We start from the raw sequence: 8,999 nt of genomic DNA on the forward strand, positions 1-8,999 counted from the left end.
TCCACAGGTGACCAACACGGAGCTGTCAAGACCGCAGGAGGGACAGTGGGACCCCTGTGACTGCAATGACGTGCTGTGACACTTGGGGCACTGGGGAACATCGATTCCCCTCAGGGATCTCTTCTTCCTCTTCACAACACCCCATGGGGCCCCTCCTTCCCCCTTCCAGTGCTGGGGGAGCACAAAAGGTTTTTCCCTCTTATTGTACCCAAAATGCAGTTTTTTGGTCAAACTGTGTGAGAAACAAGGCTCACTCTTTAAAATTTGTAAATGTTTAATAAGGGATAAAAGGGACAGTAAACAGCCTGCTGGGTGCTTGGCAATTGCCAGAGGCACACGGATAATTAGAACAATTCTTCATACATACATTTTCATTGAATTGGTGAAATAAACACTCAGGAGAGTACGTATAACATATTCAAACATTCTTTCCAGTTCACGTGGTCTGGGAATTCTTTTGCTTGGTTTGATCCTTGATTCATTTTCATAAAGTAAACACCAACTGCAGATTAAATTTATATATTTTATGTCCTCACAAGGCCCCCCATGTTCTGTGGTTTGACAGTCCGAAGCATCAGTGGTAAATTCCTCTTTGCATTCTTTCTTTTGATGTTTTTTACTTGTTTCTTTTCAATGTGTCCTTCTCATACAGATGAGATAGTCCACCAGTACGTTACATCAACATTAGCTAGTTCACAAAATTATCTGAGTTATTCTCACCATTGTCACTTAGTCACTTTTAGGGTAAAGAGGCTGAAAATTTGTAGTCTATCAAAAGCAGTTAAAAACTGATTAAAAAATGTATTATATTAAAATGATTTGAAAAATCAATATAATAGAGAAAGCCAATGACTACATAGTTATTCATAACAGGGGGAAGGTGTATGGAAGGGTTTATTTGAATTATCCTGCTCTGATTTTCTCAGCAATAAATTCAATTCATGTCTCTAATTCGGAGGCAGTTTTATCTGGGACAGGATTTGATGTGTGATCTCTCCTGGTCCTTGTCTCAACCCAGGAACCCTTTGCTCAATTTTCTCTCCCCATCCAGGTGTGGAGGGCAGTGAGAGAGCAGCTGTGGTGGGTGCGGGGCATCCAGCCACTGTCCATCCACGGCAAGGCAGGGAGGAGGAGGAGGGTCCAGGTCAGGTTGTTGAGCAGATTGTTGTGGGATTTGCAGCAGTTCTGGGGCTCTCTCAGTCCCTTGGGAACAGTGACGCAATGATCAATTGCTGCATTTACGGACTGGTCCCTCACAGCTGTCCCTGTCGGGGGGGTTTCCAGCCAGCCCTGTTCTGAAAACCATCAAAGGCCCTCACAGAGCCACTGCTTGGGCTCCCTTTGGGCTTTGTGCTTCTTGCAGGGCTGGGCAAACCACAGGCAGGACTTTTTCCCCCACAGAATCCTCACCTTTGTAGCAGCTCTAAAGCTGCCAGAATCAAAGCCAAGGGGGCAGGGGGGACCCTCAGGTGCTGGCTGCCACCTGGGGCTGGGCAGAGCGGGGCTGGGCAATGGCCATCCCTGTGCAGTGGGGCTGGGCCATGGCTGGGCCCCACCCTTGGATGGCCACTCCAACAACATCAGCCCCTCCACAATCCACATCACTTTCCCAACAACATCACAGTATTTGATCAACAATATGATCAATAATGTTATATCATTTCATATAATATCCAGCGAAAGTCAACTTCCATTACCTTGTTTCTCACAATATATATTAGTAAAGAATTTTTATTCCTGTTGCCACATCTTTGCCTAAAAGCCCTGTAATTTCAAAGTAGTAATAGTTCAGAGAGATTGGGATTGTATTTTCCATTCCAAGGGAGGTTCCCACCTTGTTCAGCTTCCTTGACTGAGCTGAACAAAGAAGCACCATTTCTGCCTAGTTTAACCAAAGAGCTGCATTTTTGTCCCAGGAGCAGGGAACCAAGTCCCAGTGGCTTACTGGTGCCCCCTTGGAACTGGAATGGGCACCAGTAAGCCACTTTAGTGGGAGCACTGGGAGGGGGATTGCAGGGCCACTAAGCACATGAGGTTAAGAGGAACAAATCTGATTTTGATTTATGTCCTAACATGCTATACATGAGGTGAAAAATCACTCTGTGGATTCTACAAGTGCTGGGAAGCCCTTCCCCAGCAAGGCTTCACGCAACAGAGAATGAGGGGAGAGAAAGCTTCAGTGATTGGGCTGTGAGTGACCCCCACTGGCTGGTGGGACAGATGTCTGGGAAAAATGTCTGGGAAAAAATGTCCGGGAAATCAGCCTGTGGGAGGAGCCTTTGCAAAGAAAAGCAGCAAACTGTGACACAACAGGAACGTTTTGCTTTGGGTTCCTTGGAGGATTAGCGTCTCCCTCAGAGGGTCAGTTTGGCCCTCCTGCCCTGTGGGATTGACATTCTCTGAACCTGAGAGAAGCAGTGGGAGAAGCAAAAAGTGATGCAAACAATTCTCATCTCATTTTCTGCTCCTCTGTTTTTCACAAATGGAATGCATTGTGGGAGATTGTTTACCTGAAGGGAATTGGTAATTGGATTCTGCTGTGAGTGTTTTGATTCACTGACCAGGTGAATCCAGGTGTGTGTGTGTATGGGGACAGTAAACTGACTGTCATGAGTCCGTGTGCAGTGGAGTGCCGTTGAGTGCTTGGCAGATTCAGTTTAGATGTAATATAATATAATATAGACTAATATGGTATAATAAAGTAATTAATTAGCCTTCTGATAAGATGGTGTCAGAGGCATCATTCCTCCTGGTCCTTGGGCAAAAATATCAGCGATATCCCCCCACACCGCCTTTTCCTCCTGGTGGTCCATCTTCCCTGTCCGCACCCGTTCTTCCATTCATTGCCTCCCCGATGGAGCGGATGTAGCCTGCACCCACCCGCTGCTTCTGCTGCGTTTCCCATGCTGCCCACAGCACCGAGCCTGCTGCACCTGCCCCCGCAGCCCCAGCCCACAGCAGCCAGCCCAGAGCCACCAGTGCCGCAGCACCAGCCCGCAGCAGCCAGCCTGCAGCCATCGCTCGCCCATGCCAGAGACACGCAAGTGCCGTCCTTGGAAATCACGCCCAGCCATGTGGGCTCACCCTGGCTTGCAGCACACACACTCCATCTGCCCAGCTGATGCCCACAGAGCGCCCAGGCTCCTTACGGTAACGCTGTCCCTGTCTTCTGTTTCTCTCTCTATCCTTTTCCCTTTCTATTCCCTTCCCTCCTCCTTCAGTACGAACGCTTACCCTCCTTTACCAATAAACAGTTCTCAGATATAATATTGCCACTTTTGTGTTTCATTTTCATAAGAGAAACCATTCAGCAAGAATCCTCCCTAACTCCCCCTTTTACAGCAGGATGGGACAGGGGTGGTGAGAGGAGGCATGGGGAAGCCCTGGGTGTACTGCAAGCACTGTGGGGAGAGAATGGGGCAGTCCCTGAGGGCACTTGGGCCCTTGGATGGGGCTGGGGAGCCCCTGCAGGTACCAGCAAAGTGATGGGGGAGCCCTTGGGGGTACTGGGAAAGGAAATGGGGAGTACAGGATGCCCTGTGTATCCTCTGACTGACTCATGGCCACATCCCTTGGAAGGATGAGCAAGCACAAGAGGCATGGAGGGAGCACCCCCAGCGTCACCCAGTGCCTCCCACATCCCAGAGCATCACAACTATTGGTGTAGGTTGTCATAGATGTTGCTGGGTTCCCATGGTTGCCTTTGCAGCTCCATGTACATCGCCTGAGGATCCTCCGCTGGGAGTGACATGGGGTCTGGGGGGGTCCTGTGGGAATAAGGGGGTGTGTGGAAGGGGATGGGAGGTGTTGGGGGTTTGGGTAAAAGGTGTATCATGGCTGGAGCCTGCACTCACCTTTCCGGGTGCTTCCTGGCATCTGCAAAGGAAGACTAGACAGGTGAGTTTGGAGACCCAGGGGCTCCCATCCACCCTTGGGAATGCTGAACCACCACCAGATACACAATTCTCCCCAGGTCCCCCCAGTATCCCTGATGCACCCCCAGTATCCCTGACCCACCACACTTGCACCAACACCCTGAGCCCCTAGAGCCCCGAGCCTGGCAGTGGGGGAGACCCCTGATAGAACCCCCAACATCCCTGCAGGACGCTCCAACAGCTCCCCAGGGCTCTGAGCCATGGTCACTGGGGGCTGAGCCCCTCCCTGGTCAGGGGCTGTGGGTGCAGCCCTATGGCCCCCCTCTCTGGGGGCCTTCCCAGTGATCCCCAGGAGCCCTGTGCCCCCACTGTCACCTACCTAGGCGGTGCCACCGGTGCCAGGCCACAATGACACCCATGAGCAGGAGCAGGAACAAAATGGCCCCACTGACCCCTGCAGCCACTGCAAGAAACAGAGGGGGACACATCAGGGTCACCCATGACCCCAGGGGTCCTGCACTCCCTGGTGACACTGTGTGACCCCACCTGTGTCCCTGTGTGTCTCTGTGTCTCGCGGTGTCAGCTCCAGGACACCGGGTGTGATGGTGGCAATGTCCATGGGCACTGCGGGGACACAGACAGGGCTGAGGCCACAGCGAGGGGCTGGCAGCCGGTGTGAGCGGATAGGGATGGAGGGGATGGGTGTGGTGGGGGATGTCAGGAATGGGGTCACACCAGGGAGGGGTGAGGGGACACTGGGCAAAGGCGGGGTGACCCAACAATGTTTCTGGGGGACATGGAGGTCCCCAACCATGGCACTTGAGTAGGCTGTGGGGGCTCCCCGTGCCCATCCCCACGCTCACTGTGTACAATGACACGGAGCTGGATGCTGCTCTTCCGCAGAGCCCCCCCCTCAGAGCACACCTGGTAGCTGTAATTCCCCAAGTGGGAGACCCCCATGGTGGGCAGCAGCAGCTGGAAGGACCCCTGCGGGGCCCCCCACCACCTGCCCAACCCAGTAGAACACGTGCAGCAGGGGGCTGGGGGCCACAGGGGGCTGGGGGCGCTGAGGCAGCTGAGAGTCAGGGGGCACCCCACCGTGGGTTTGGGGGATCCTCCAGCACTTGCACAGGGAAGAGCTCAGGGAAGAACAGGGGAGGTGAGGACTGTGGCTCTGAGTCTGCTGGGAGGTGTCTTTGGGGGTGTCAGGAGTTTGGAGTTCCAGCCGTGGGGGTGCTCACCATGCACTGTCACTGTCACCGGCGCTGAGAGCATCCACGGTGCCACCTTGGAGTCCACCTGGCCCCCACAGCGGTAGCGGCCACTGTGCTTCAGCTGCAGAGGCGACAGGGACAGCTTGGTCCCAGTGAGGGACCTCCCCACCTCCTTGTCCTCATGGTAGAATCGCACCTCAGTGACCGACATGTCCCGCCAGCACCGGCAGCACAGTGTCATCGTGTCCCCCTCTAGCAGCTATCACGCCGGCACCTGCAGCACCAAGCGAGCTTTGGGAGAGAGGGGTACTGTCACACCGGAATATCCCCTTTTGATGGGGATCCCTCCATTGGGTCTCACCCAGCGCACCAGGGATCCCCAGTTCCAGCATGGTTTCCCCCACACTGGATGCTCTGGTATGTCCCCAGAGCAGGGGACGGGCTTTGGTCACACAGGAAGTGACCCATGGAGTGGGGCCACCCCAGAGCCCTCAGGGTCCCCACAGTGCCAGGCTGGAGACACCCAAACCCCCCTCACCATTTAAGACTCTCATGGGGGGGCTGAGCCCGGTGCCAGGTCTGTCACACCTGTAGATGACACTCGCGGTGACAGTGAAGTTGGCAGGTCCCTCCTGCCACCAATGCTGCCCATCCTGGTACCAGGTGGTGGCACCGGCCGTCCCCGAGCCCTGGCAGGTCAGTGTCACCTGGTCCCACAGCACTGCCGGCCTCCAGGGAGGATCCACCAGGAGCTGGGTGGTCTGGGCACCTGTGGGTGACAGGGGACACCAGCCTGCCAGGGCCACCGTGGGGCTGGGGAGAGCGAGGTGGGGCCATGGCATCCCCTGAGGACTCACCAGCAAAGCCGAGGGTCTGGGCTGGAAGGGAGAAGGGACAGGGTTCAGTGGGGGTGTGACTGAATGGACAGCACCACCCGGGGTATGAGGTTAGGCGTCTGTCCTCAAACCGTCCCCATGGGAACACTGGTGTGGCATGGACATCCCGAGCACAGAGACATCTTGGTCATCATGGGTTGACGCAGGAAATGGAAACACTGTGGACACCCCATGTTTGCACAGGTCACCTCCACCAGCCCTACAGCGCCTGTCCCCACGGCCTCAAGCCATGGCCCTGTGCCCATGATCCCAGTGAAATGGCACCTGTCCCTATGGCCAATCCACATGGTGTGTGACCCTTGTCCCTGTCTCTGCATCCCTGATTCCCTGTCCCCCTCCCCACAGCTGCCGCAGCCTCAGAGTTCCTTTTGCCACATCCTTGTCCCCACATCTCCATCCCCCTGTTTCTGTCCCCACATCCCAGTTCCCCTGTTCCTGTCCTCATGGCCACCCCACAACTCTGGTCACACTGGGCTCCATGCCCTGCTGGCATTGGGGACCCCAGGGGACACTGCAACCCCCCTATGCCCCCTCCCCACTGGTCTCTGCCTAACTGGGGTCAATCCTCAGGGTGTCAGTACCATGCATGGGGCACTCACCCCACAGGAGCAGTGCCAACATGCCGGCCATCCCGGTGTCTCCAGCCATGTGGACAGACTGTCACTCACTGCTGGGGGTGGCTGTCCCCTGGGTGGTGGCTCTATGGCCAAAGGGGAAGGAAGCAAGGTCAGGTCTCTTCCTCATGCGTAGGTGGCACCTGGTGGAGGCAGGGTGGCCACAAGCTGGGGACAGGCTGTGGGAGGGTGGGGACAGGATGGGGACAAGGTTGAGTTGCAGAAGTTGGGACATGGGGTTCCCAGGAGTGAGTGGCACAGGGAGTTTGAAGAGCCAGGGACAGGTCCCAGGGGAATTGGGGTCCTAGGGAGGATGAGTCACCAGGGATGGAGGTGCCATGGGAATGAGGGTACCCAGGGCTGGGGGAACTTAGGGGTGGGAGTCCCAGAACAATGAGGGCTCCAGGGATTTGGGGTCAGGTGATGGTTGTCATAGTGATGAGGGTACCAGGGTAATGGGGCATCTCGTGGGCATGAGGGGTCCTGGGAGAATCAAGGTTCTGGGGGAAGGAGGATTTCAGGGGATGGAATAAATGGGAGAGAGTTCCTTGGGAATGGGATGCTGGGCCATGGAGATCCTGGGGAATGTGAGTACTGGGTTGGGGTCTCCAGGAAAGGGGGACAAAAGGAATGGGGGTCCCATGGTTTGGTTCCCAAGGGAGTGGGGGTGCCAGGGATGGGAAGTGGCTTGGTGGGTCCATGGGTTGCAACCCCTTCCCTGAGTGCCTCAGATTTTGGGGTGACCCACAGCCCAGCACAGACCCCAAACTTTGCCGATGGCCTGGGGGTAACCCCAGGGAGACTCTGATGTGCTCTGAGTCTGTGTGCCCCCAGCTCCCAGGAGGTTTTTCCACTCTTCATTTCCATTTCCTCCCTTTGATCCCTCAATTTCACAATGCCCCAGTTTGTTCCTTGATTATGCTGGGAAATAACTGAGTAGGGAATGGGTTGGGGGAACCCGAGAGTGGGGCAAGTAACAGTGAGGGGTCTGCAGGGAGGGCTGGGGAGGCTGTGGGGGATGTGGGTGTCTGGCTGTGCCCCCCAACACTTTCACTTTTTCTGTCCTGCAGAAGAAGGAAGAGGCCGTTTGTGCTGAGTGTCACACAGGTGGGGGGGGGTGGGGGGGGCGGAGGGGAGTGTTCTGCGATGGGGGGATCCTGTCCCAGAGGTGACACATGCTGGCAAGGGGCTCCAGTCCTGGGGGATGGCAGCTCCGGGGGCTCCAGACTTCTCCATTCTTGCTCATCCCCTGCAGGATCTGAGCCTGCAAGAGCAGCTGGGGAAGAGAGCGCCAGCCAGGAAGGGGCTCCATAACTCCTGCTCCTTGAAGCCAGTGGCCATCCAAGGGTGGGGCCCAGCCATGGCCCAGCCCCACTGCACAGGGATGGCCATTGCCCACCCCTGCTCTGCCCAGCCCCAGGGGGCAGCCAGCACCTGAGGGTCCCCCCTGCCCCCTTGGCTTTGATTCTGGCAGCTATAGAGCTGCTGCAGAGGTGAGAATTCTGTGGGTGGAAAAAGGCCTGCCTGTGGTTTGCTCAGCCCTGCAAGAAGCACAAAACCCAAAGGGAGCTCAAGCAGTGGCTCTGTGAGAGCCTTTGATGGTTTTCAGAGCAGGGCTGGCTGGAAACCACCCCTGCAGAGGCAGTTGAGAGGGATCCAGTCTGGAAATGCAGCAATTGATCATTTACTCCCTGTCTCCAGGGGACTAAGAGAGCCCCATAACTACTACCCTCAACAATCTGCTCAACAACCTGACTAGGTCCTCCTTCTTGAACAAAATGAGCAGCCCTTTGGAATGTCATGGAAAGAATGTTTGGATTCTGGATCGGCTGCCAGACAAGAGGGAAATGTGGGAAATATTGAGCAGTGGCTCTGCCCTATGGCCATGATGGGGCTGTGGGGAGCGATCCTGTTTGGATTCCAGGTGTTCCCAAAGCTGCTCCTTCCCTGCCCTCCTCATCTGCACAAGGCATAGGGAATAGACAGGGCTCTGCCCCACACCAGCTGCGCCCCTTCCAGGGTACCCCTCCACTTCCCGGAGCTGTGGGGGCCTTACCCTGGCAATGCTCGGTCCCGACACATCGCGACAGTGGCTTCGGGCACGCTGCCACAGTCGGTTCGGACACCCTGTGACCGTCCCAGCACTCGCAGCGCGATGGCAGCTGGGCCCTTCCTGGTGCTCCGGGACCACCATTGCGGTCCCTCCTTTCCGCAGACCCCACCGCAGGGTCTCTGTTCCCCCCTGTTCCGGGGTCTCCCCTCCACCGTTTCGCTCCCTCCACACTCGGGGCTCCCCAGTGGGGTCCCGGTCCCTCCATCCCGGCCCTTCCCACCTGCTGCCACCCGGCCCCTCCGGCAGCGCCCCCCGACAGCCCCGGGGCCGGCACCGGCAGAGGCTGC

The 8,999-nt window shown here is 56.4% G+C and overlaps 1 long non-coding RNA gene across 1 annotated transcript; it reads right to left on the bottom strand.

The window, feature by feature from the left end:
• Positions 1-264: 264 nt before the first annotated feature.
• LOC141728073 (uncharacterized) lies at positions 265-6,323 on the bottom strand. The gene is made up of 5 exons (XR_012578758.1): positions 5,947-6,323; positions 5,117-5,858; positions 4,255-4,499; positions 3,855-3,876; positions 265-3,767 (listed from the first exon to the last, which is right to left on the bottom strand). It is a non-coding gene; the product is annotated as an uncharacterized LOC141728073 (long non-coding RNA).
• Positions 6,324-8,999: the final 2,676 nt, after the last annotated feature.

This window comes from Zonotrichia albicollis, unplaced genomic scaffold, assembly GCF_047830755.1.
Source record: "Zonotrichia albicollis isolate bZonAlb1 unplaced genomic scaffold, bZonAlb1.hap1 Scaffold_83, whole genome shotgun sequence".
Lineage (NCBI taxonomy): Eukaryota > Metazoa > Chordata > Aves > Passeriformes > Passerellidae > Zonotrichia > Zonotrichia albicollis.